Consider the following 23,192-nt stretch of genomic DNA (forward strand, 5'->3'; position numbering starts at 1 on the left):
TCCCCCTGCTTGTGTTCCCTCTCTCGCTGGCTGTCTCTATCTCTGTCAAATAAATAAATAAAATCTTAAAAAAAGTAAAATAAAATAAAATAGGATTGTGGTGATGGTTCCATAACCATACAAATTTATCACAACTCATTGGATTGTACATTTAAAGCGAGTGAATTTAATGGATTGTAAATTGTAATTCAATAAAGGTGCTAAAAATAAAGGACATTGGGAATTGTGAGGATTTTTTTCAAAATAGAGCTGTCAAGGAAATGAGAATTGGCACAGGCATATATGTTATTGATCTGATATTAGTAGGAAAATAAATCTTTTCTCCTCTAAAACCAGCCATGGTTCATACCATGTATAATAGCAATAAGAATAACTTCTTTTTTCCTTTCATAATGTCATTTTGGCATGAGTATTTTAACCTTGCCTATCTTTCTAACCATTCTGTAAGTATAAAAATGTTCTGTTTCATATATACTGATTAGGCACTTCTAGTACCAGGGAACTTTCGGTATTTTTCATGCAGATGACTATGTTTCCACTATACCAGGTATTAAAGGTTGACTTTACACTATAACTTCTGCCCTAGTTACCATTTTGCCCTTGAAACCAAGCAGATCTAGTTGGAGGCTTATTCAACACAAAGACAGATAAATTAATAGTGCTTATTGTCTCAGGTAAGCTTTCCCCAAGTTCTCCATTACAGTCTTGGAACTTTCTAAGCATGCAGTATTCCTTTAATCTTTTTGAGTATTTTAAATATTCAGTATTTCAAATTTTTTTGAATATCCTGTCTTTTTGAATATTCCTGTTCATTATACTTTGGGTTGTTTTTGTTTTCTTTGGGCAGTCATATCTTACTTTAATTATATAGAGTTTACAGTGTAACAGAAATCTTGTTTATACTCATGCATGATGCTATTTGGACAGGTCTTCATCACCCAGGACTTGTAGATCTTAGTTAAGCAACAATAAAGAAATTTGGTATCCTAGGGGCACCTGGGTGGCTCAGTTTGTTAAGTGTCTGCCTTCAGCTCAGGTCATGATCTCAGGGTCCTGGGATCTAGCCCTGCATTGGGCTCCCTGCTCAGACGAGAGCCCGCTTTTCCCTCTCCCTGTGTGGCTCCGCCTGCTTGTGCTCTCTCTCTCTCAAATGAATAAATAAAAAGTAAAAAAAAAAAAAAAATTGGTATCCTAAAATTTGTTACTTTATAATGTAATGATATTCAATATCTCTTAAAACTTTGCTCTGATCATCTTTTTATTGCAAATGGAATGAAATTTGCTTGACCATTTATCAGAAATTATGCTTATCTTTCGGTTCCCTTGATAATTACTTGATAATTACGCTAACCTTAAAAGGATTATTCAATATGTAGAGCCCCCGGACATCTCAAAGGGAGTAGGTTTGTCTATTATCCTATTCAACTAAAAATCCAGTATTTCCACTCTAGAATAGAGCAAGTAGAATGAGGATCTATCTTCGTATTATGTTGTTTACTTTTATGTCTTTATTTTGTTGTTGTTTTATGATGAGGCAAAATTATCCACCTCTCCCTACTTCAAGATTTTATTATTTTCAAGAGGAGTCTTAGGACTGTGGCTTAGCCCTCCTGACACAAGGCTGAGCAGATAATATTACTAAATAAGGAACATGAGCTTTACTTGGCCCACTGCCTTCATATTCTTATTTATAAATTTAACCTTATCCAAGATTTGTTGTTTTGGGCTCACAACCTCAGGAGTTTCCCAGGTAAAATCTGAAAATGACCCCATACACAGAGAGCAAGGAGAGACCTAAGAAAGAGGCAAGCCGCTCCACATTGCTAGCTGGCAGTTTTCAAAAGCAAAGGAACTTACAGAAGAGGCTCGTTTCCCTTGGCTACAAGTGTGGATCTTGGCACCGCTGGCTTGTCAGAATCTTTACACAGAGGCCTCACCTGGATTTAGTCACATATATCCTCAGATGGTCGCAGTAAAACCTGGCTCTCTCAAGGTCGTGTTGGCTCTCTCAAGGTCATGTTTTTCATGTTTTTCAGAACTGCATTCTTGAAAAATTATGGCAACTGTGGGTATAACGCACATTCCAAGGACAGAGAGGAGGAGAGGTTAACCGCAGACTGCAGGTCTGGCTCCCAATAAAACCAGAAGTCTCGGCCTCTCTGACCTCTTCCAACAGCTGTTTGTAGGTTTCTGTAGCCTGGAGTCACATTGCAATTGTTTAATTTTATCATTAGGAGTCAGCCTGAGTCCAGGAGCAAAGAAATAACATACATAACTGAAGACCAAATTGACGTAGATTTCTTGGTATGTGTGTTTGACCTCTTACACAGATGATCAGAAAGAAATCTGGAAATAACAGAGGCTTTTAGAAATAGCACAATCTCTTTTCATTTCTTTTCGCCTTGTTTTTTTCTCTCAACTTGTGTGTGATTTTGAAAAATATGATTTCTTCCTTTCTGATTGTTCTATGGCAGACATTCGACCATAAAATCTAATGTCACAACAAACAATAAAATATGTCCTTTGTTTAGGTATTTTTTTAAAGAGGGAAATGGTAAAGACAATAATGTTGCCAACCCAATTTAAAAAAATGGACTATAAAAATACATATAGAAAGGAAGAGATTAAAACTATTAAAAATGGAACAGGATATTGATATAAAACATATTTTAGAATTATACATTAAGTATGATTATATTAGTACATCTAATTTTGAGTATTTACACTTCTAGAGGATCTGATACCAGAGATATATTGTAAAAGACACTAATTAGGAAATAAGTAGATTTTTTTTTGAAATAAGTGGATTTTGTTTTAAAATCAAATGTAATATCTATAAGGGAGCCATGGTTGATAAACTAAGCAATTTTCAGAACCAAGGATGTATTTATTCAAGAAAAATAGGTTCTATATACATTTTATAGAAAAGACATAAAATATATTTTAATTTAATTTTTAAAATCTCAAATGTTTGTTAGGTTACAAAATTTGAATCTTTTAAATGTATGATAGATGTAACTTATAAGCAACCAGAAATTTAAAGGTATTAAATACAGACATATTTAGATTTGGGGATTTATGATGTACTCCTAAGCTATTAACATGTGCTTGAATTTCTAGAGTGCATATTCTCTGATGACAGTGAAATTTAATGTATTTATATGCTTATTTTATGATTTGTTTACAATTAATTTGTTATTAATGTTACTATTTTTACCATGAAGTTGACACCCAGGTAGATAATTATATCACAGAGTACCAAAATATTTTTGTCACTTAAATTTTCTTTATAAAAAGAACTATTAAATTGGACTCTTCTTCCAAGTAGATTAAAAAATAAGCAACTTCTTTTTGAGATTTTATTTTTAAGTAATCTCTACACACAACATGGGGCTTGGACTCACAACCCCGAGATCAAGAGTCACATGTTCTACTAACTGAGTCAACCAGGTGACCCCAAAATAAACAATTATTGATTTTGCAGTCACTCTAATGTATAGTGATGCAATATCTTCACGAATTTTCCATAACACAAGTCCTAGACCTGGGCTAGACTAGGTTTACAGAAGCTTCAAGCCTGAATATGTAAATCTTTCTACCTACCCAAATCGTATTCATCTTTTAGCACCTTGTTTAAAACAACCTATATTTTGTAGTCTTTCCAAACAACTCAGGACATGTTACTATTCCTCACATTTCTTGTGTTGCTCACTTTCACATATTCAGTAATAGCCATGACTGTACCAAAAATTTTTCCCATTACGGGGAGTTNGGACATGTTACTATTCCTCACATTTCTTGTGTTGCTCACTTTCACATATTCAGTAATAGCCATGACTGTACCTAAAAGTTTTTCCCATTACGGGGAGTAGAAGTTTGTAGGAAGGTGAGAGTTGGGATTCTACTGATTGATGGCAGCCCACAGGCTAAGGAGAAGTTATTGAAAGTAAATAGATAATTCAGTTTGGGCAGGTGTCATTTTGAGAAAAAAAAAGAATGACATCAGAGTGAGATCCACTGAGAGTGAATCATGGTCCTGAATCCTGATACTGATTGTCAGTATAACCTTGAGCAAAAGATATTTCTTCACTGAGCCTCAGTTATATCATCCATAAAATGGCAATAAAAATATCTTCTTACATTATTGCTGTAACATTTAAATGAAATAATATTTAATGTTAACACACACATGGTCTTTAAAAATTAGTTCCTTCCATATAGATTGATCCCACATGCATTGCTAGTCAAGACAGTGAGAAAATTACTGAAGTGGGTCTCATCTCTATCTGTTTGCAGCTCCGGTGAATCTGAAATTCATTGCTTCGTGACAAAGCTTTCTGCTACTTTTCCTTTTTATTTTTTTATTTTTAAATTTATTTTATTTATTTATTTTTTTACNGCTCCGGTGAACCTGAAATTCATTGCTTCGTGACAAAGCTTTCTGCTACTTTTCCTTTTTATTTTTTTATTTTTTAATTTATTTTATTTATTTATTTTTTTACATTTATTTATTCGACAGAGATAGAGACAGCCAGCGAGAGAGGGAACACAAGCAGGGGGAGTGGGAGAGGAAGAAGCAGGCTCATAGCAGAAGAGCCTGATGTGGGGCTCGATCCCATAACGCCAGGATCATGCCCTGAGCCGAAGGCAGACGCTTAATCGCTATGCCACCCCAGGCACCCCTACTTTTCCTTTTTAAATGATACATTTATTTCTTTTCCTAATGGAGATGTATTTATAATCTTGGGACAAAACAGCATTTAATTGAAAGAATACTTAGTTAATATATAGTTGATGACAAAATAGGTAGTTGCTGTAAATTCCTGAGGGCTGGAGGCTTTTTCTTTTGTCTCCAGAGATGATAGTGTTTACTATTTTGCACTCAACACTGACCCCAACACAAAATAATGCACATTACAGAATTCAAGAGTTATTTGTTCAATGGATTATTAAAATATCAATTCATGAGGTAAAAATATTATTTCTTAATAATCTAGATTTTTTCCCCATCATTTGTATCAAGAGCTATAGAACTGCTATATTCAGATTTTGTATTCATAGGCAGTAAAGGAATATTAAAGGCAAACATTAGAGTTTAGTGATTATTAAAATGATTTCTGGAGTTCAGCCACCATGACTCAAATCCTGACTCCACTGATTACTATGTTTATGATCATTATATGTTATTTAACTTCCCTATGACTTTGTTTTCTCATTTCTGAACTGAAGAAAATAATATTATCACTTTCACATTATGAAAATATAAGTGAAATATTTAGCCCTACATCTGATATCTAGTACGTGCTCAGTAAATATTAATCCATTTATTAGTACTAATAGTTGTAGTGTTTATTATTACTATTGGATGAGTCGCTGAGCCTCTTATTTCATACTCTGCAGTAGTAGTTTCTGTCCCAGTTATTTCAAACAATCAGTTTACCCTGGTTGGTCTGGGTATTCTACCTTAATCTGAATCCCAAAAAATTGGACGTCATAGTTCTGTAAATTTGTCTTCTTCTACCCCTTGTTATTGACATAACCGCTATCCTAGGATATCAGATGACAAGCTTACATTTTCTTAGACCCTCTGATTTCAGTTGCAGCTGAGAGGACAGATCCACATGGATGTGATCCACTTTCTTGTTCGTGGTACATCCCTCAAGTGACCATGGTTTATCTTTGCTTATAGCCCTCAGTCTCCTTTTACACTGAAAAGAATGGTGGGAGTCACTGTGCCTACATGTGTATGTATCTCTAAAGAGGGATAGTTTAGAGTGATAAGAGAAAGGAGTTTCTGGCCTTTTGACTGGAAAATTCTTGGAGGTTATATATATATATATATATATATATCCAGAAATCCCAGTGGAATTAAGCCATTTTACTCACAGTGGCCACTTTGATGAGGCCTCTTTATTTACACTGCTTCTAGTGATCAACTTGTACATAAACTATGTACACATGGACCTTTGATTCATCCTCTGCTTTAAAGAAAATACGAGCAAGGATGAATAATCTCCAAGATTTAAAACACTGAACACTCTGATTTTTTCTTTTCTTTGCTGTCTATATCTATAGTCTAATAAAGACCTCTAAGTTAATCCTCTACGATTTCTTATATTCTTTTTGTCTGTTTGAAATCATTTCACTTTAATAAGTACTACATGTGAAATGGCAAAAGAAAGATGAGAGAAACGTGATCTTTATCCTAGACATGCAAACTACCTGGTAGGCAACCTCATCTTTTGTTGTTTTAGGGTCAGAGAAGAATGAGGTAGGTTGTATTATTCTTCAAAATAATCACTGGCCTTTCCTATGCTTCTTTTCCTCTAGGAAGGTTATGCATCTTCGTTACACCACACATCACACTTAGCAATGTGTCTGTAACATTCTTTGGCCAAAGAAATATACACAGAAGTGATGTTCATCACTTCTGAACAACAGTTATTGTTGTTTGAATGAGGATCTCCTGGTTTCTCTCTCCTTTCCCTCCCCTATGAGATTGGGAACGTCCCATCAGCCTGGTTGCATCTTAGATTATAGAAGTTGTGAAGTAAAGTTGACCAATGATTATTGACCCACAACAGACATATCAGAGAGACAGAGATACTCGTTAAGAAATGAATTCAAACATCTAGGAAGGAAGGGTAAAAGCCTGAACCAAAACAATTACAGTAGTGGATAAAGATAAAATGATGATTTTAGTCGTATTTAGGAAGTCAAGTTGACTGAACTTGTTAACTCATTGAATATAGGTGTGAAGAAGACAATGCTTGAGTCCCTGGCCCATATTGCATTGTATTTTTTTTTTTAAGATTTTATTTTTTTATTTATTTGACAGAGATAGAGACAGCCAGCGAGAGAGGGAACACAAGCAGGGGGAGTGGGAGAGGAAGAAGCAGGCTCATAGCGGAGGAGCCTGATGTGGGGCTCGATCCCATAATGCCGGGATCACGCCCTGAGCCGAAGGCAGACGCTTAACCGCTGTGCCACCCAGGCGCCCCTGTATTTTATTTTTTCAAATCCTTGTGATGAATTTTCCCTTGTCTTTCTGATTCTTTCTTGCCAATAGAGTAATCTTCCTAGTGCACATTTTTGGTGATGTCATTCCTTTTCTAAACCATCTCCAAGACTACCCATTGCTAAAGAATTAAGTTCTATCTCCTTAGTCTTAATTGTCTGCATTATTCTTTTTAATATTTATTTCCTACTTTTCAGGCCATTCTTTCCTTAAAGAAACTCTATTAGTTTTATTGTTCTTTCCACAAAAATGATTTTTGAGTTTCCAGTTAAACACCTTGTTTCAGTCATTGCTTTTGCTTTAGCACTAGTTTATCTCTAGTTACTTTACGTTTTGCTTACTTATTTTAGTCAGGATAGACTAGGTTCCTGTATGGTAACATAAGACCCTAAATTCTCAGTGGCTTACAAATATAAAAGCTTTATTAACCTCTTGAACTGCGTGTTCATCCTAGGGTAGCTAAGACTCCAATGTTCTCTTCATTTAACAGCCCAGGGTGATGGATAAGCTTCTGTATGAAAAGCGTACAAACTTATATTTGTTCCTCAGTATTCTGTTTGAACACGATAATGTTCTTTCTATCCATATTTTGAAGCAAGTCATACAAACAAGACTAGAAAGGAGAAGTATATCCCTCCCCCAGGGTGAAGCAGCAAAAATCTATTTAAAAACATAGCAATATAAGTTACCAGTGCATCACTTTCAATCTATTCCAGATCCCCTTGATTTCATTAATCTAATCTTGTCCATCCCATCTTCAAATGTTATTTCTTTCTCAACTCTTGCCACCAATACTAATTATATAGCTTGTCTTATAATGCCCTCAGCAGGGGTCAGCAGAGTTTGCTTAAAGGGACACAGTAAACATTTTCAGCTTCAAGTCATAGGTCCCTGTGGCGACTATTCAGATCTCCCATTGTGGTGCACAAGTAGTCACAGAGGATACGGAAAAAATGGGTGAAACTGTGCTCCAGTAACAGTTTATTTACAAAAGTAGGTGTTGGTCTGCTGCAGTAGTTTGCAGATACCTTACTTAGAGCAAGACTCCTAAGCTTGTGTGTGCGTTGGAATCATCTGAAGGGATGTTAAAACAGATTTTTGGATGCTACTTTTGGTGTTTCCAATTCAATAGGAATAGTGAAGGGCTTGAGAATTTGTCTTTTTATTAAGTTCCCAGGTGAAGCTTTTGCTAGTGGTCTGGAAATCACACACTGAAAACCATTGACCTATAGAACAAAGACAATGTTCTATATTTCAGTGACTTGTTATTTGTGATCCACAAATGAATTTAGGTAAATGAATACATGTTATTATAAAATTAAGAAATAAAAATGTTTATAATTATCATTTTGTTAGCATATTCCTTTCTTCGAAAAGCCAGGTGACTACAGTTAACCAGAGAATATCCTGAATAAAATTTTACTGGCTACACAAGTGCATTACGATAAAGTTAGCTTTCACCTTTTTATAACAACACAGCATACAGTGCTGTGAATATTACACTTTTCCATAGCTCTTTCACATGATGGACAGGTAACAAAATTGTTTTGTTTGTAAAGTCTCCCCAAGCTATTTCAACTTGTCATGACACACAAAGCTTGGCTACACCAAATGCATCAACCCATTTGTATTACTTCAGTGGAACAAAAAGATTTCAGAACGACACATTAATTTTATTCTTATTCAACAGTGACATTGAAAAGACATTCTTATTTGTGCAGTTGTTTCAGCTACCAAGCCTGCTCGTATTATACATATTTTTAAAACTGCGGAGATTCTGTGCTCTTGAGATTTTTGACATAATTAGTTTAAATGATTACCCCAAATATTGCTGCACTCTTGATGTATAAATAATAAAGTGACTTAGATTCTTGGAGAGAAAATAAATGATTCCCATGAACTTGTTTAAGCAAATTTCAGTACTTACTACTTCAATAGTGAAATTGTCAGAGGAGGTCAAGAAGAGGACATGACCTCCAGTTGACCCGCAAGCCAGACCCAGGCAATCAGAGGCTCCTTATCCCCTCCCCTGTCCTTGAAACGTACATTAGGTGCACTGCTCCCATACTAGGAGCCACTTCAAGGACTTGAGAGAGTAATGTGTTGAGAGCATCTGGACTACATACATGACTGAACCCCATTAAGACCTCCGTGGAAGCTTTTAAGATTCTAGAGAGCAGGTGCTGAGATCTACTAGTCTTGTGGTGAGGTAAGGCAAGCCTTGTAAGTTCCCTTGGTTATTAAAACTGCCACCTATCCATCTGGAGCAGCTTGACTCTTTCTGTGGTCTCTCCTTAGCCTCAGTGTATAGGGCCAGTAACGAATATCACCCACAGGAATTCCCGGGGTTGTGAATCAACAGAAACGTGAAGGAAGATCACCATGCTTTAGACAAAGGGGGTTTTGGAATTTGGGAAGAAGTAGGAGTATTGTTTCCAATAGTGTTACTTTTCATTATAAGATTTAAAAAAATATTTTATTTATTTGACAGAGAAGAGAGAAAGAACAAGCAGGGGGAACGGTAGAGGGAGAGGGGGAAGCAAGCTCCCCACTGAACAGGGAGCCCAATGCAGGGCTGGATCCTAGGACCCTGGGATCATGACCTGAGCCGAAGGCAGACACTTAACCGACTGAGACACCCAGGTGCCCCCATTATAAGATTTTAAAAATCACTGTAATATTCTCTAGAGTTGCAAGTAATCACTAATAGATTCCCTAGCAGAAATTAATGTTAATTACAAAAATTTTACAATATGTGAACATGCAAATTTAAAGAAACTAGATTACCATATAGCCCGACACACTTTAGTTCCTTATAGAATCTGGACCATGTTCAGTCAGCAGAGAAACAGGTAAATGGATTAGTACAAATTTTTTGGCTAAGGTTACCCACCAACTAGCGGCTGATTCTTGTTCAGACAACGTTTAGAGAAAGAGACAACTTCCTCTGGAAACGGACTTTATTTTCCTGTTCCACAAGATAAAAGAAACAAGCTACGTAGTGGCGTGAAAACCAGGACCCAAGCCTTTGCCTCCCAGTTCTCTGATGTTCAACGGTCCTCGAGCCTTTAAATAGCAAAGCTCCAGGTGCAAACTAACCCAGGTGCTCTCACTTTCCCAGCGCCCACGCTTCACCCTCCACGAAGCTCCTTTAATGAGTGTCCTGAGAGCTATGGAGCCTTTCCGTTCATTCACAGCATTATACAATGAACGCTAGGGGGGAAAAAGAACAAACAAGATACATTTCAAATACAGGATTCAATTACTTTTCACAACTCGGTGATGTGTCAAAGGCACGCTGTGTTTTGTTTTGAGGGCGGGGACATGACTGGGAGGGAATCCTGGGCCCCCATTGGCTGGCCGCTCGCCGCTGCAGTTGAGCTCCAGCCGCTCCGGGAGCATTATTGATCTGAAGGGTAAACGTGGAGGGAGCCGCACAGAGGGGTCCAGGCGTTTCTGAGAAGAGAGGCAGACCTCTTCCAGGAAGAAAGTGGCGTCTGCTGGCTGCCCGGCTTGGAGAATCTTCTGTGAATGAAAGGGGACAAAATGCAAACCAGTTTGTTGCTACAGTGATTTAGAAGAGAAAAGAGAGAGAGAGGGAGAAGAGAGAGGGAGAAAGAAAAGGGTCTCACCTTCGGTGCAAGGAAGGGTTGTTGCATCCTGCTGCTGCTGTTTCTGCTTCTGCTCCTGCAGCTGCCGGTTCTGCCATCAGGTAAGGCTTCCCCCCCCCCCCGCCCCTTTCCTTTAATTGGGATTGCATCGTGTGTGATCGCTTCAGGATATACGCACAGAAATTCATACATGATTAATAAAGTGTTGCCTAGCGTAGTCAGAAGCTGAACGAGGCTGCACACAGATCTGGCATCTGAATTAGGAACTGGTGCGTGGCTCTGCTTTGGGAAACTTCAGTAAGTTCTAAACAAGTCTCTAGTCTTCAGAGCGAAAGGTTAAATTAAAGGGGAGGGAGAGAAATGTTTTAACCACTAATGTACCTTACTTAGCATGGCTGAATTTTCAAATGAAAATAATTATTTACGGTAGGTATTCAACTGGTTATTTTATAAAGGGCTTTGTTGATCTATTTTTATGACAAAATAATGCTTTGTTTTCAAAAAGCTTCTGTAAATACCCATCTCCCCTCTTTCATTATTTTTTTTTTTGTTAAAATACAATAACGTACCCACATCCTTCTCCACTGATATTTATTAAGGTATGTATATTTAAAAACATCATTCTTCACGAAAGAAAACTGTAAAGCAATTTAAATGCCTTAATAGCTAGTCTCTCGTATACAGCTATCTGACTTTTCTACCACAAAACTAGTTTGAGACAAGTGGAAGAGGTACATATTACCAGATCTGCTGTGGGTTATATAATGTGTATTTTAAAAATATCTTAAAGGTATTAATCATTTGGTGATATATTGAAAAAGTAAGACACGTGCAATATAGGACACACTAGCAAATCATTTTTTCCAGAGACCTTCAGTATTTTATAAATATTTTCTCCCTTTTAAGCATCATTCTTTCTACATGGAAGTCACAGTGACTTCAGAACCTCTGTAGTTCAGACTGCTTGATGCCTCTTATAGACATATTTCTCCGTACTCTCTGGAGTGAGAATTGACACACTTTTGGGTGATTCTGTGACCATTTCATGATTCTCAGTTTCTCATCAGGTATTTTGAAACTCATTCACAAACTGCTCAGCTAGAATATTGCCTTACATACTGAGGGGGGGAAAATTAAAAAGAGAAGGTTGTGAAAATCTGTTTACAGCTCTCAGTTACCCTATACATGACCAAAACATGAAAACCCAGCCATGTCAAGCAGGTATCTGTTTGCTTGGTCTTTTCAGCATACCTGATTGGTTTTCAGATTTATAAAATTCAGATGCACAGCTGTCCAGAAATATTGAATCTCTTCATTCAGTGGGATCATTTATTCATTAAGTTATTCTAAGCAATTTGAGAATCACTTTAATTTATATGTCTTCATTATTATTTCTAGGAAGGAAATTAACTGAATAGATTTTTCTTATAAATATTTCCATGATTTCAGCAGCAGGTCTCTTCTGAATTGAAAGGCATATGGTTACTCTTCCCAAGCCATACGCAGTTGATTGACGAGTTGTTATGGAATGCTCAAGAACCTAGCCACACACAAAGTAGAAGCTTCCATTTAACTAATTTCACTAACCTGCACATTAGCTTGTTCAGTGACAAGATCTAGGGACGGTTCCTCCACCTGCTATGGAAACTAGTGAAGCAAAAAGAGGTTTCACGTCAACTTGAAAATCCAATTCCAGAATATATTTTCTCCTTTATTAATAGCTCTCACTTCAAAGACTAACTTCCTAGTTTAATCCTGGAATTGGTTAGCACCGTCCCATTAAAAAAAAAAAAATCACATTTTCTTTTCTGTTGTGTTCAGCAAATCTCCAGTTTCTGGATTCTTAACTTCTGCTGTGTACCATTTTCAGCAGTAGGGGGGAGTTTTCAAGCCAAGAATGCTTTTTTTTTCCTACTGGACCTTATTCCTTCCAATGGTCTGTTTAGTGTTGTGATCATTTTAGATAATTCTCACAAAAAGAGCTGAATTATAATGGGAGGGAAGCGTCATTTGTTTTACATGTGGGATAATGCATTTTAAGATTCTTATCACAGCAAAAACAGTGTTTAGCTTATGGGGAAAAAAAAATCCCTGCTAATGCTTCACGTGACATACTTACACCTCAGCATGACTGCATCCTTTAAGGATGGAGCAAAAACTCATCTCCTTCGATTGAGCATCTTTTGCATCTGGTATTTTCGCAGAACATATTTCATGTCATAGGCTGTGATATTGATTGAAATCAATCTTTTATCATTTTGTGGTTAATAAGAATATCTGTCACTCTTACCTCTTAGAATGCATTGTGATTAACATCAAATCACTCTTGCTGATGAAACAGTACTGCAATAGTCTGCTGAAACTGTTCTTACATGAAATGTGAAATATTACTGTGTTTTCACACCTGTGCCATTTAGATGTCATATCATTAAATCTGCCAAACAATTGTGATAGGAAGATGCATACAGTGATGGTTCTCTTCAGAAGTGAGCCATGTTTTCATGTAAAAATATCAAATCTAAGGACTGTGTAATAAAATGACTTAAGTAGACTGTTATAAATGTCTTCATACTTCCAAAGGAAAAGTGTGATTAGAGATGTCTTATTTAAGGTAAGGTATCATTTCTTTAGTCTCTTAACAAAGCTGTTTTTAAAGTAATTATGTCCTGTATTACCATGTCAGTGTTACTATATCAAAAGATACCATTTTGCACCAATTCATGATTTATATATATATACAAATATTTATATTTATAATATATATTTAAATTTATAATGACATTTATATTTGACTGTAAGTGGATATTATTTTATCTTTCTTGTTTAACAAATATTTTATTTTTATGAATTGGCTCAATTTGTATCAAGAAAAATCAAATAAATAAGGAATGAAGATTTATGATTTTACCAGGAACTTTCCTTTCACTTTGCTAATACATGGTAATTGAGCAATTTACACTCTTATGGCTTTTAAAAGCATTTTAACTTTTGGCTTTAGGTAATTGAATTTTTTCTGAATTACTATGCTGAAAGGGTGATATATCATTACCAAATTTTAAAAAGAAAGTATGTGCGCACATGCACGTGTGTGTGTGTGTGTGTGTGTGTGTGTATTTATTTGTGAATGTGAATAATTCCACCTTTGTTGAATATCAATAGTGGCGATTCAAAGTTATTTTTAAGCATCACATGCTAAGATGACTAATAATATGCAGTAAGTACATTTTTAGAAAAGACTAAGAAAATTATCACTACTGTAAAATTGAATAACAGATGAACTTCACATAGTGTTTTTCTACTTTTTGTGTGATCCTGGTTGATGTGTTAAGAATTCACTTATTCAATTATTGATTATCACTTAATTTAGTAAGCATTTGTTAAACTATTGGAAACAAGCCCTATATTTACTATTTTGGAAATTTAGCTTCATTCAGGTTTGTATCACTTTATCATATTATAGCTCATGGTATTAAGGGATAAATTAAATTTTCAGTAAGTTTCAGTTACTTTTTTCACTGAAAGGTTATGGTTTTCTTACATAGCCCTTGCTCTGTGAATGTCATTGAAGTCACTGTTCTAGAAATGGATTTATATTACCTTGGATATAAGGGGTGTGCTTTTGAACAATAAAATTCTTCTTAAAATATGTATTCCTCATGCATATAGGTATGAAGATTCTGGTGAGAGAAGGTGAGGTACCAATTTGTGCACAGATACCCAATGGAGAAAGACAAGACTCATGTATGAAGCCCTAAATCTACATGTTCAGATAGCTGAATGATGCATACTTAGTTCCAAGTACCAAAGAAGTAAACATTAGGGCATAGGGCTTGCCCACAAAGTAGGATGCTGGTTACAAGCATGATTGATTATACTGGAAGTGTACCATGTATTTAGTAAGTTCTGTCACTTCTATTAACTAGCAAATTATTATAATATGCAAAAAGTGTTTTTCTCCATGTAAAGATGAGAGTCTTGATTCATTGTCTGCATGATGATGTGGGAAGATAAAAACTTGGGAATCAGACAGTGGTATGAATCCAAATTTTGAGACTTATTCTGTGGGTACTTTGGGGTATACTTAGCTTTTTGATCCTTGGTTTCTTCTCTTGATTTCGTATAATATTACCACATAGAAAAACACTCACTAACAGGTCTTTCTCTTTTGAAATTTCCATGACTATAGCACTAGATTTGTAGAGATTAACTGCAGCCACAGCTGGCTGCCCACCCCCCCAACCGGGTTAGATGAAAACATGTAGTGGCCGGCAGTTGTTATATGCTGTAATTTACTTGTCATGTTGGGATGGAAGTGGTCCTCAGTCACTTATATAAAAATAATTCCACTTATTTTTGGCAAGAATGCTTTTAATTAATAGGCATGGGTATTTCTAGTAGTTTAAAAAATCAGTGAAGTTTAGGTTGTGATGAAACTGTTTCCGCCATATTTCAAGAGGTTTAGAAGTCAAGCAAAAGGGGGAATAGGAGATCACTAAATAGAAAATATTGAGTCAAGGGAAATTTGTGGGATTACTATTTTTTTATAGAGATTTGAGCCTGTGAATAGATGAGATAGAAATCATTAAAAGAAAATGAATGATGGATCAAGATCTTGGAGTGATGGAGGAGGTCATCAAAATGATGTGACCTCCTGTTGATCCTTGAGCTGGACCCTGGCGAACAAAGGCTCCTCATCTTCTCCCCATTCCTTGGAATGTGCATTCTGCCCACCATTCTCACACTAGGGGCTCTTTCATGGGCATCACCTTGAGAAAATAAGGTGTTATTGAGACCATTGGACTGAACATGTGATTGAATCCCATTAAGGCCTCTACATAAACTTTTAGGATTCTGGCAGGCAGGTGAAGAGATCAGCTCATCTCATGGGCACCGATAAGAAGTCTTGTACATAGGTTCCTCCACTTGTTAAATCCACCACCTACCAATCTATCTGTCTTTGCCCTCCATGTCTAGGAATTTCAAACCCAACCTGGAAAGCTCCCGAGTTTTTGAAACAATAGAGAGAAGATTAAAATTTACAATATCCAGGGCATAGGTGGAAGACACAATTAGAAGATGTCATGAATTTTAACAATGCAAGTGAAATAGTATTCGAAAGCCAAATGTCAAATAATTTTAGGTGACATTTCAACATTTATGAAAATAATATCTTGAATGTCAAAAAGGATTGTTTGGAAATAATCAACAAAGATGTATTAATTAATTTATCTAAAGTAATACTTTTACATTTAATCAGAAGAGATCCAGATGCTTGGTAAATGTTGAGAATTAGAAGAAAATTAACATTAAAAGACTGCTCATGGGAAAAAAATGGTATGATATATTTAAAATTATTTCTGAGGAGAGAATGTAGAAATACTTGAAGTAACAAGGAAATAACATTGTATCCAAAAGGAAATGTCCTCCTACAACTTTGTGAGTCAGTATTTATTTCCATGAAGGGCAGCCATTACTCCAAGGGATGTGATTTCAGGACAATTTAAAAGCAAGATTATACTGAAACTCTACTCTTCTTTAATTACTAGCAATAAGATAGTGAGTGAAGAGTGAAAAATAAGCTCTTGGCAGGGTTTTGTGTTATATTTTTACTTAGGCAAGAATGGGAAGCCAAGAATACTTTTCTGAAATAGAAGTGTCTCACAGTAAGACAGCTCATTATCTGAATCAATATCTGGTATTTGTACTAAACTCCTACTAGAAGGTCACAACTATAAGATACTTACATAGAAGGAAGTCCAGTAGTAGAATTGTAGCTGTTGCAACCAGAATTAGAGTTGTGTCAAGTAGTCTAGCATATACAAAATAATCCTGTATATACTAAATATAAACAATATAAATTTTAATTGAAGTGTTAAAAAGACAGTTATTCTCTAATACATTTTAATCTCAATATTTCACATGTTTATTTAGCAAGGAATTTTATATGCCTGTCATCATATAACACCCGTGATGATGAGAACAATGGTATAAATGAAAATATATGGCACATAATCTGTCCTAGTTCAGAAGTTTACACATACCTCCAGACAGCAATATTGTCATGTAGGTATTACTTTTAAAAAACAAAAATATCAGGCATATTCAACATACAGAATCACACCACAAGAATACCAGCTCATCTCATAGATTTTTGGCTATGTTATGAACTTTGGACTCATTTTGGAGGGAAGTTTGGCAGCATCCATCAAAATTCAAAACCTGGCAGTTCTAATGCTTGCCATTATCTTCTGCAGAAATATTTTCATGTGCTTGTCATTGTCTTCTGAGTTTATTATTTCCTCATTCTCCTCTGCTGGGTTCTCTTGTCTTCAGCTCCATAAATAGAAACTATCGGGCTATCCCTGGACCCAGGCCTAGGCCCTGCTCACCTCTCTAGAAACTTATTGAAGAGGTAATCCCATCCAGTAGTATAGGTTTTAGTGCCATTTGAATGCCTCTTTCCAAATCTGTCTTTTGTCTCCAATCTTTGTGCTGAGCATCAGACTCTGATCTCCAAATGCCTACTCAGTATTTCTTTTCTTTTTTTTTTTTTTAAAGATTTTATTTATTTATTCGACAGAGATAGAGACTGCCAGTGAGAGAGGGAACACAAGCAGGGGGTGGGAGAGGAAGAAGCAGACTCCTAGCGGAGGAGCCCGATGTGGGACTCGATCCCAGAATGCTGGGATCACGCCCTGAGCCGAAGGCAGACGCTTAACCGCTGTGCCACCCAGGCGCCCCTACTCAGTATTTCTACTCGCACATCTGTATTAGGCCTCCTGGGCTGCCAGAACTAAATATCATAGTTTGGGTAGCTTAAGCAACAGAAACTTCTTTTCTGACAATTTGGGAGGGAGGCTGTAAGCCCAAGATTAAAGTGCTGGCTGATTGGGTTCTTGGTGAGAGCTTTCTTCCTGGCTTGTAGATGGTTTTCTTTTCACTGTGTCCTCATGTGACTTCTTGGTGCTCCTGCAGAGAGACCATGGGAGTAAGCTATCTGTTCTCTCTTCTCATAAGGGCACTGATCCCATCATGAGGACCTCACCCTTATGACCTCATCTAACCGTACTTACTTCCCTGTGGTCCCACCTCCAAATACCATCATATTGGGAGTTAGCAATTCTATGTATGTGCCCCCAACCCCCGGGAAACACATGCAGTCCATAGCAACATCTAACAATCATATTAACTGTAACTTGTTTAAAACCAAGCTGTTAATTTCTACCCCTTCTCATCACAACCTAAGTATATTAATTTTCCTAATCTGCTGCATCTCAGTAAATTATGTAATGATTCATTTAATTTCTTAAGAATTTAGGGTCAACTCTGAGGCCCTGCTTTTCCTTTCTTCTCCCCACAATCAGTGCCAATATTAAATCTACTGGCTTCCTGGTCTTACTGTCTAAGTACATCTTTAATCCAGTCACTTCTACCTCTACCAGTTACCTTTAATCCAGCCACTATTGTCCCAGTTTCCAAACAGGTCTTTCAGCTTCTACTTTTATCCCCTACCCATACCCTAATTCATTGCACAGTGGTCAGATGTAAACCCTTTAATATCACTATCAAAGTACTTTCCAGGGTTTAAAGACACTATCTGGCTTAACCCTTCTATTTTCTTTCTCATTATGCTGAGTTTATCCTTGCCACAGGGACTTTGCACTCACCCAATTTATCCTTTCCTATAGATAGATCTTGGTTTAAATATCCATACTTCAGAGCTACATTCTCTAATCACTGTCTGTAAATAGCATTTCCTTCCCCAGAAGAAATATTTTCACCTTTATCCACATTTAACTTTCTTTAAATAGGACTTGCTTCAGCTTACATGATGTTGCATTATATTGTCTGTCTTCCCAAATAAAATGCAGACCACATGAGGGAAGCCATATAGTAGTGCCTAGCACTTAGGAGCGAGCTCTCCATAAGTGTTTGGGTGAATTAATAAATTAATAAATGAAAGAATGGATATGGGCACATAAATTTACTCGAACATACACATGCACATACATGGAGTTTGAATGATTTACATGATGATATGTTAAGAGAGGTAATCTTCAGGGAGGAGAGTGAGACATACTTGTGAATTATGTGACTTTCTATAGTAATATATTCATGCATACAGCTTGGTCTGCAAATATAATAATCACTAACTAGTTGTGCCATTTGTGCTAGTATTCAGTATTCAGTACTGAAAGAGTGTTGTTAAGATTATTAAGGGAATAAAAAATATAATTTGAGTGTCAGCCTACCAAAAAAAAAAAAAGGTTTTAAAGTTAAGACAGGATAATTTGGACAAGTAGTAGTTATCTTTTCAACAAAAATTTAATACTATCTCACTGTGTATAATGTCCCTGATTCCCCATGGTGTCCACAATTAAAATAAACCTCCCAGGATACACTAAAAAGGGGGGAAAAGGCCTTTAAAGATTTGCCTTAATTGGGTCTGAGATTCAGTTTTGTTATCTGGAGGGAACAGAAGAGAATCAGTATTAACACCTGGACTCCTGTCTATGCAAAGTCCAGAGCTCCTAAAGTAACAATTAAATGGCTTAATCTTAAAACCCTCCAAGGTTTAATTCAGTAGCTCTCTTCAGAAGGGCATTGCTTATTCTTCCTGAACCGCTGCTGCTTCTAACTGCACTGCCTTAATTTGAACAGTATTCAAAATTCCATTCTCCCTAATGGAGTTAATTGCATTATGAAAGTCGGTTTAGAGTGGAAACTTATTTCCTCTTGTGGAGTATCTCTCTACAGAGTCCTTTCTTTTCCTTTCAACTTGACACATATCCACATTTATGCAGGATATCTCACAAATGCAGTGTGCCCTGTTTAAATGAAGTTTCAAAGAATATTCTTTAAAATATTTATATACATACCAAAGCATGTTAGCTGTCCAAAGTGCCTACAATTTTGTACATGCTCCGGCCGTCTGATCTACTAGACTCCAAGTCCTTGGAACATTAACAAATCTCTGAGCTTTTAAACAGGCTGTGACCTATTCATTTAGAGGGCTACTTCAATAAACGGAGGCTCACTTAGGTTAATGATGGATCATGCAGCTGTTTGATTTGCAGTGAGCTAAGTTGTCCATTACCCCTAACATTCATGTGGGTCATGTTATCACAACGAAATAATGAGTCAGTCCCCTTCCCTTGTTCCTGTAGATTTCCAAGTCATTGCAGGAAATCTTAGTGTGCAAATCCATGAAGGTTTATGCCTTATAACTACAGATGAATTATTTTTGCCAAGAGTATGGAATTTCAGCTAAGGATCAGTTTCCTCATGAGAATATCAGCTGCTTGTTCAAGATTTCATCTGGGTATCTTCTGGAACAGAAAGGCAGACATTCTCTTTGTTTCTCCCTACCCTCAATTAAGCATCCCTAAAATTGTCTTCACATTTACCATCTTTCTTTGCTCCCTTGTGCACATATACACAGACAAGCAGAAAGACATACAGAGAGACAAGACTGGGACATTGAATCAGTCTTTAACTTAAAAAAAAGTTATATCAATTATAAATATCATATCAAGGAGCCAAAGATCTGTTTTATAGTGCCAGCCATGGGGATTGCTTCCTTTATATGTATGTGTTTTCTGTTAGTTCATTACGGTCTCTTTAGAGGCACATGTCCATCCTGAGAAATCTTGAAAGTTAAGGAAAATTCACTGGAAATATATTTTAAATGGTTTTCAAAGCATTTTCGTGATGCCCTCACATTGCATGTTTATCACAGTGTATGCATGTGTGCACACAGACACAAATGTTAAAAGCAACTTCTTCAGTAACATCTCTAAAGCTAGCTAAATGTTTCTGATAGAAGGCAATAAACCCTTTGGCATTAATCCTTCCTAAAAATGAAATACTTCTACACTATAGAGAAAGCTATATGAAATATGAATGACAGGAGAAAAACAACTTCATTTATTCTTGCTCTGTGATTTACAGCATAGAGATGACAACCATGGGGGAGGTGAAGAATGGCGAATTCTTCTGTGTTTGATGCTAATTTTACAGCACTACAGAAAAAGAGAGCATTGTGCCATATTCTGGATCTCTAAGTGAATTTATTTAAAGATGGTCCATTAGTTCATGTCACCATAGAGAACTAGTAAATTATGAGTGTTTTTACGAGTAGACTTGGGAAAACTTCCCCAGTATTGTAGATTCACAGAGAACTACCCTGAAAAATTATTATATTCTGCTTCCCAGTCACAAAGCTATGACTAATAACTTTAACACAGAGCCAAGATATTTTCATTAATGGTTACTTAACCAATTTTTGTAAATGCATTTACTCTTCCATTTTTTAATGCCAAGGAAAGTTTTAAACTCCATGAAAATAAGAGGATAATTTTAGGCTGAAGAGGTAGAGCCAAAATTCTCTTTACAAAAACAAACAAAAACTGTGCCTGCCTTTCTCTGGTAGAACATAAATGTAAAAACATTACACAATGTATGAAGGCATTTTTTTTTTTTTTTTTACTTTTCCTTTGGCTTATTACTCTTTATTTAAAATGTATTTTAGAAAACAGCAACAAAAGATTTTTATCAGGACAGAAATCAGTTTGAGTATTTTTGATGACTAATTACAAAAATATCAAGACTTCTCATAGTCTCTGTGCCCCATCATTTATTTCTTGAAATATTTTCAACCTTATCTGGTCCCATATTAAAAAAATCTAGGTAGTTTAGCACTTCCAATTTGATTATGAGAATCTGTTTATAGTTTTGGGATGAACTCACCTTGTAATTTACCACTCTAGAGATGTCTTATTTCTGACTTACTGTGTACCTTTGGCCTGTAAAGGCAATGGATCATTGGTTAATACTTGATTCCAAGTTATTTACTTGACCTGAGCTGGTCTCTAAACTATTCTCAGCCTCCATAATGGTCAACGGCATTGAAGGACTCCCTTGTGAAAAGCTCTTATGGGACATGTCCTTTACGGACAGCCTTGTATTTGACCCCACAGCACTCCTCTCGAGCTCCACAACCTGTCCTCTTCCACGTTCACAGAATTCATAGGACATTATTTCTCTGATGTTGCATATGGCTTTTTCTTAGCGATCTCCGTATATTTAATAATTTCAGCCATCTGCTGTTTAAAATACTTTTGAGATGACTTATTTAGCATCTATCTCAGGTGACATGTTTACATTTTAAAAGAAGCCATCTGAAGGTAATGTTTAATCCAAGTAATGATTAACAGAAGTTTGGGATTCCATTAGAATTCCGTGGATGCTATTTTGAGGATTTGTGTTTTTTTTTCTTTCTTTTTACTTTTCAAAAATAACCTGTTGGATGTTTTCATCAGTTGTCATCTAATATTTTGTCTCCTAGATGATGATTGTTATTTTTCTAATGTAGGTATATTTTTGAATTTCATTATTAGTGTAATGCATGGGTGCTTGGGTGGCTCAGTCGGTTAAGCATCTGCCTTCTGCTTGGCTCATGATCCCAGGGTGCTGGGATGGAGCTCCTCATCGGGCTCTCCACTGAGCGGGAAGTCTGCTTCTCCTTTTCCCTCTGTGCGTTCACTAGTTCTCTCTTTTTCTCTCTCCCAAATAAATAAATAAATATTAAAAAATAAGTGTAATGCATGCCCATGTGGAAGAAAATCAATTATTGCTGAGTGTGTTAAACTGAAATCTCCCTTTCTGCTCACCTGTTTTCTCACTTCCCAGAGATAACTGCTCACACCAGCAATTTCCTTTGTGCTCTTACAGAAACTTTCTGTCAACTCATAAAAGCACGAATATGAAGAAGACTATTCTCTGTCTTTATTTAATGATTATTTGACCCAGTTAATTTCTCTATCCTTAACAGCATTTTAAACTAGAATTCTCAGATGCCCATACACCTTTGGTCTTATCTTTTACCTCCTGAGCCATCACTTCTCAGTTTTATTTGCTGGTTTCTTCTCTTCTTCCCTTAATACTGAGGCAGCTTTCGTTTTCTCCTGTCTATCTACACCCACACACACAGTGATCTAATCCAAGTTCATAGTTTTAAACACCATATGTTGACAACTCCCAGATATATAGCTACAGCTCAGATCTCCCAAAATCTAATCTTCTCTACCCAACTGCTTTGTTGGCATATGATACACTTGGATACTTAATAGACATCTCAAATACACATGTCCAAAATGAACTCTTGGTCTTCACTCACAAATATATTATATTCTAAGATTTTACCATGTCTATTGATAAACTCCATGCTTTCATTCAAGCTAAAATTTCTCAAACTCTTTTATATCCTCTATTTCTTTCACGTTGCATATCTCATCTGCCAGGAAATCCTCTCTACTTCTAAAGCATATGTAGAATCTTACCAATTCTCAGCAGTTTCACTGTTGTCACCATGATTCTAGTAGTAAAAATTGCTTACCTGAATATTGCAAGAGCCTCCTAACTCATCTGGCTTCTAGCCCTCCAAAGATTAGCCTCAACAGCAAGGCCCATGCTTTGAAAATACATTAGATCATGTTATCACTATGTTCAAAATCAACTCATGGCTCCCCATTTACCGCAAGAGGAAATGCCAAGAGTTTATG

General features: G+C 36.3%; 1 protein-coding gene across 2 annotated transcripts in view; it reads left to right on the plus strand.

Moving 5' to 3' along the window:
• The first annotated feature begins 10,400 nt into the window (after positions 1 to 10,400).
• Positions 10,401 to 23,192, plus strand: part of LOC100471557 (cadherin-12) — a 1,012,668-nt gene continuing 999,876 nt past the window's right edge. For both annotated transcript variants that reach the window (XM_034657064.1, XM_034657066.1), the window contains exon 1: positions 10,401 to 10,730. The gene's annotated coding sequence lies outside the window, so the exon portion shown is untranslated. The remainder of the gene's footprint in view (positions 10,731 to 23,192) is intronic.

This window comes from Ailuropoda melanoleuca, chromosome 3 (assembly GCF_002007445.2).
Source record: "Ailuropoda melanoleuca isolate Jingjing chromosome 3, ASM200744v2, whole genome shotgun sequence".
Taxonomy (NCBI): Eukaryota; Metazoa; Chordata; class Mammalia; order Carnivora; family Ursidae; genus Ailuropoda; species Ailuropoda melanoleuca.